The sequence below is a fragment of the Ostrea edulis genome, chromosome 3, assembly GCF_947568905.1.
Source record: "Ostrea edulis chromosome 3, xbOstEdul1.1, whole genome shotgun sequence".
NCBI lineage: Eukaryota > Metazoa > Mollusca > Bivalvia > Ostreida > Ostreidae > Ostrea > Ostrea edulis.
In genome coordinates this window covers 81,605,147-81,611,796 of record NC_079166.1, presented here as the reverse complement: position 1 = coordinate 81,611,796, position 6,650 = coordinate 81,605,147, and positions in this window count along the sequence as shown.

The following is a 6,650-nucleotide window of genomic DNA, read 5'->3' as shown; positions in this document are numbered from 1 at the left end:
GGTGCCCGGGTATAGAATTAATATTTATTTAACTAGAGGCCGCCACTTAATTTTACTGGCGGCCGCCACTTAATTTATATATGGCGGCTGCCAATTGCAAAAACAATGTAATTCGTATCGCTGAGTTATTATTTTGGAAAGATTTAGAATAGTACGCAAACACATAGCATCTTTTTTTTTTTTTTTTTTCTCAAAGTGTATAGGGATAGTCGGAGGAGAAATTGTCTTCTACAATTGTTGAGAAGCAGAAAAGGAACCTAAAATGTCTCTTTTGCCCAAACTTCGTACTCCTAAATTGGAGGGAGGGGGCTCCGTTCAACCTTCAATTGATCAGTTAATTCATTATTACATTTTGACCATTCATTAATACCACCAAAAGAGTGGGGTGGGGGTCAATCCGCCAATTAATCTTATTTCACATGTGAAAATAACTTAGTTTGCATGTGAAAATAACAGAAATTGAACGTTGTCAAACAAATGGAGGGTCAGCCCCGTGGTTCTACGTATTTAACAGTACAATCGAAAAACAATAATTTAATGCTCTTGATTGTATATATATCACATACATATTACTAAGCATTGGGGAGGGATTGTACCTCTTTCATTTTGAGAGAGAGAGAGAGAGAGAGAGAGAGAGAGAGAGAGAGAGAGAGAGAGAGAGAGAGAGATAAAGAAAGAGAGAGGAGTTGAATAAATGGTGACCGCCATATAAATGATTTAAATTGAGTGGCGGCCGCCATATAAATAAAGTGGCGGCCGCTAGTTAAATCAACTGTCGGCCGACACATAAATTAACTGGCGGCCGCCACATAAATTAACTGGCGGCGGGCAGATAATAAATGGCGGCCGCCAGTTAAATTAAGTGGCGACCGTCACATAAATTAAGTGGCGGCCGCCAGTTAAATAAATATTAATTCTATACCCTGGCACCTATCAGCTTCCGTAGGGTTCCTTATACACGAGGGCGCGTGAGGTGTTAATGACGAGGGGGTAAGTGTTCCTAGAAGTACGAAGATGGAACAGTGCTTTTTCGCACAACAACCTACAGCAATTTCTTTATATTCAGATTGCTGGGAAAACCCCCCACAAATAACTGATTTATATTCCATAATGTAATAATCTTGATTCATATTCATGCGATAATTTTGATTATATTTTTAAATACACATGCAATGATATGATTTTTCGAAAATTCCCTATATCAAATTAAAGAATATAGATAAAAAAAAATTATTTTTATACCATAGAACTAAAAAATTTACTCTACTTTAATAAAACATTAATTCCAAAAACCCTCACTTACAAAATTAAGTAGAGAGTTCCAAATAAGAGATAAGAAAAGTTGAAAGCATTGAAGATAAATCTTTAGCAGAATTTAATCATTTAAACTAATACACAACTTATTGAGTAATAACCTCCTTATTAGCAAATAACGCAGGAATTTATCTTTATAAATAATACGTTTCCATGAGAATGGGAGAACTCCGAGGAAACACAAGATCTTTCTCCGATTAATTTGCATACCACCATCTGGTGTATTTTCTCAAATTATAACTATTTACATGCCCAAGAGAAAGTTATTTGTATTACATATTGTCAAGGTGTGATTGACAATTATGAGCAGCAATTTCAGTCAATCAAAGTGCCGATATTAAGCCGAGTGGCGGTGTTATTTAAAACCTCCGTAGCATTGGAAAAAAGTAATACTGACAATCATATTCCGAAATAAATGTTGAAGATAGATCACTTACAAGTACGTTAAAAAATCTTAGAAATATTACACACATATTGTTCAGTACACAGATAATTCTTATATCCATAAACCAAGTGCTGAGTTCACCAAGGGCCGAGTTGACTAGAGTTCATTTTTACCCCATAGACCACCACCACCACCACCCCCCCCCACCACCACCACGTACCCCAAAAAACCTCATAATACCCCCATAGAACCCCAAAGATACCCCCATAGAACTCCCTAAATACCCCATAGAACCCCAATTTGAAAACATAAATCAAACTAATCCTAATTCATATAAAAGCTGTTAGTTCTGCATTTAAAAAAAAAATAATTACCAGTTTATTTATACTACATGTATTATCTCGATGTCAAATTCTAAGGTATTTAATGTATACATACGAAAGGATAATGAAGAGTTTTGAATGATTTAAATCAACATATGAATGTTTATTGTTAGAAACGATGAAAGTAAAGAAAAGTAAAGAAAATCACAGACATTTACAAACAGACAAACAAATGAATAAGGTGATTTCAATCCCCACTCCCCACCCCCCAACACACAAACTTTACCCATGTGAGACAGCCATGTGAGATTTTTCTTTCTCACATTATCACCAGTGTGAGATCGACTTTACCCATGTGAGATTTTTCTTTCTCACATTATCACCAGTGTGAGATCGACTTTACCCATGTGAGACAGCCATGCGAGATTTTTCTGTCTCACACTGCTGCGACGTCATTTGATTGTGACGTCATATATTTTCTATGATTTACGTTACACGGTGAAGATTTACGTTACACGGTGAAGCAAAAATATTTTGCATTGTTATCTTTAAATTTTAATGTATATTATACAGTTATTGACTGGGTTCGAGGACAACAGCTGTTTTGTTTGACCCAAGAACGGGTCTGTTGCCCGAAGCCGTAGGCTGAGGGCAACCGATCCGTTCGAGGGTCAAACAAAACAGCTGTTGTCCGAGGACCCAGTTAATAACTGTTTTGTTATACACCTTCAGTTTTTAGGTAGTTTTTACTAGGTGCACATGGTTTGTTGACTTTAAACGGATCGACAGTGTGATTGCGTACATTTATCACCGATTCCACTAGTTTAAAAGAAAACATACCCAATACCCTAATTGATAATTATATTTTTCGTGAATCTGTTCTGCTTTTCATCTTATAAATTCCATATTTCATCATCAGTCAAATCAGTGAACCTCACCATTACGTAAACAAATCAGCAGTCCAAGAATCATGTGACTTGCGTATAACCGCTTTAACACGAATAAAATAAAAATAAGTAAACTTCATCTTAATATACAATTGATTCTAGAAAATGATGAAGAAGAGATATTTTTTGGCATAATACCGTTATCTGCACCGCGATAAAATGTAAGATTTATTTTTCCTTTAGGGAGAGTTATTTGCTCTTTAATTTTGGTTTATTCCGTTAAATTACTATAGGAATAAGCAAATTTTCAAAGATTTACATATGGCACAATTAAAAGAAGTATAAATTAAAACAACCCCCTGGGTGCTGGTGGGGGATGGTGGTGGATGAACCTGAACCTAAATTACGGAATAAACTGTATATTAAAGATATGCGGTGCAGATAACGGTATTATGCCTATTTTTTAATGTTCTTGCTGTCCCTACTTTGAAAATTTAATTGAATTTCATCTTCCGTTGCTGTCGCAAAATGGTCACCCGTCATTTCTCTTTATCCAAACGGCACGAAAAAATAACTCGAGTTAGCGCCATATGACGTCATCGGTCAACAGTCATTTATAACAGTCGATTTTAACAGTTCCCGGTCCAACAGTCGCCAGAACAGTCGAAATGTTGGACTTATTTTTGTAAGGAGTTATATAGGAACTGTTTTATAGGGGTATAACAAAGCTTTCTGTTGGATAACCTTGGGTTTCTTAGTTTACACTTATAGTGTAAACAATTTTCGGATATGCTCTTTCTGCCTATCAAATTAGTTTTTGCATCGAAGTTCAAATGAGGCTTTTGATAATTTAGAATTTTCTCAAAGCTCCTAAATTAATGCACTAAACTGTAGGTAAAATGTGAGAAAAATAATCCTTCATTATTTACTCGTGTGGGATAGGGAAATTCCTCCTCTGGAACAAGATTCGCTGCCTAAGACTCGGCAAAGCCTCATCCTAGACTACGAGTCTTTTCCCCTCGGTGGAATTTCCCAATTCCACATTCGTACTAATGAAGGATTCTATATATCTTTCTAAGACGACCTAGCACAAAAACGATAACTTGCATACAAGTGTCATGCCTACAGATCAGCTGTTCTTTCTTTTATATTTTCTTTGCGCTGATTTACTGAACAATATCGTTTGAAATATTTTTTGGTAAAATATCTTATAAATAAATTCATAAGCTATCGTCTATTCTTACAAGATATCTCATAAACTTTGTGAGATATCTTGTTCAATATATAAAATATCTTAGAAACTTTATGAGATATCTTAAATGGTTGATAAGATATCTTGTACATGTATATTTATATTTTATGAGATATCTTATAAACTGTAAATTATACAAGATATCTTGTAAAATTTCTTAGATACCTTATTGAAAATAGAAGATAGTTTATAAATTATATATCTTTATAAAGGAATAAATATGTACAGGGCGTGCCATATGCTTGACATTTTGATTATTCGATAAATATTTCAAAAGTATGATTTTCAATGCACGCATCTTCAAATAATTAAAAGATATCTTCAATTATTTTAGTGGCGCTCCATATGTGCCAGATTAATCAACACCCGCGACTGTTTCGGTCAAATGCTGAATCTCATGTTTTGAAGTTCTTTTGATGGAGATTTTTTAAACTCAGGTGACCTATTGCAATTGGTTGTTATCCTCCGTGCGTCGTCCGTTAATAATTGAACATTTTAAAACTTTTTCTTGATAACTACCATTCTGGCATTATTTTCAAACTTGTTATGAAGCACCTTTGGGATAAAGGGGATATACACTGTCAAAGTCGGGACTCCTGTACACCTGTTGTACGTCTCAGGGGCGGGGAAAAACCGCAAACATTTTGCAAATCTTAAAACAATGTCGTCTCTACAACCGTACATGTGTAAGAAACACTAAATGTATAATAATGTAGAACAGGAAAGCCTATATCAAAATTGTAAATTTCATGTTCCTGGGGGTAGAGGTTCTGACTCCAGGGAGGGGCATCCCATGTATATCCGGGTTAGAATAAGTCCTCAGTACCCCGTGTTTGTCATAAGAGGTGATGGCAGGTGTGGCACGATAAAGATCCCTCCTTGCTCAAAGGTCGTAAGCGCCGGGCATAGGCCTAAATTTTGCAGCCCTTTATTGGCAATGGTGATGTCTCCATATGAGCGAAATATTCTCGAGCTGGACATTAAACAGTATACACAATCAATCCAGGGAGAGTCAAAACTCGGTATACAATGTATAGTTTGTGAAGTATTTTAAAAACATTTTTAGTGCTATTGATACTAAATTAAAACTAAATGGATATTTAGAAAGAACAAGGGTGGTTCTTTGCCAAAATTGTAAATTTTATTTATTTATTTTTTTAGATAATTTATAATTTAAAATCCCAGGGGTTGGGGCCATGGAGCCAAAATTATTTTAGTGATTATGTTTTATCTATCACTTGAAATACTTCTTGAAGTTTGCTGATATGGTATAAAAACTAAATGCATATTTATTACGACAAAAAAGAGAGCAGAAAATGATGTAACAAACTTGTGAATTTCGCAACCCCAGGGCACTGCCTCTAGTCATATTGTGTTAATGTTAAATATATCTTATGTAAATCCTGTCATCATTATAGGCACTTTTGAGATAATTAAAAAAAGGATGAGCTCTTAAAACGTTTTTACTTTTGATGAATATTAGTATTCAAAACAGGACCCCCCCCCCCCCCCCTAAATATCATAGGCCTCGAGACTACTCAGACTAGTGATCTAGTTTATAACTAATACTCAGGTAACTGATAGGGCCTGTGGGCCTCTTGCTTAATAAACAAATCTTAAATTCATTTAAATGGGCATGGACACGATTTGAGCTGGAAAATTTAAAATTTTATTTTTCCACTTTTATTATTTACGATGCACGTGTATTTTATTCTACCGGTAGAAGGCCAATCTCTAAAGCTTACAAAAAGCGTGGAACAATTACATAAATCGAAAGAGGGATGAGATAGACAGGGGATTCACACATTAGAGAGAAATTGCCACCAAAATATTATCATAAAGGGGGTGGGGGTGGGGGGGATAGCAATATCCATACTTCAGATGCCTGCGGAATTAACAATCAATGACACACATTGTTTTAGCTGTCGTTTATATGAAGAGATACGATCTCTCAATACAAATAGGCCTAGGTGTTTAAATTATATTATCTAAAAAAAAGAGAGATGAAAACTTTAGATAATGCAGAAATGTTTTGTAGTGTTACATGCATGAGGATTGCATCAATGGATCTCTAAAATTCTTTCTCTAATAACAAGGTGAAGATTTCCTGAATTGTAAAATCTCTCTTTTTGTTCATTTGAAAGATAGAATTATCACCAGTAGTGGTTTGAGAAAGAAAAGACGCGACCAGTGCAACAATACGTGCCATGCATATTAGCATAAATCAAACTAATTAAAACATTTAACCAAATGATTGTCAGTCGATAATTATATAAGTACCTGTGGAGTATGTGGGGAGGGGTTGTCAGTCGGTAATTATATAGGTACCTGTGGAGTATGTGGGGAGGGGTTGTCAGTCGGTAATTATATAGGTACCTGTGGAGTATGTGGGGAGGGGTTGTCAGTCGGTAATTATAGAAGTACCTGTGGAGTATGTGGGGAGGGGTGGCTCTACTCCTTTATCTTTCCTCCCTCGTTCTCTGAATTGG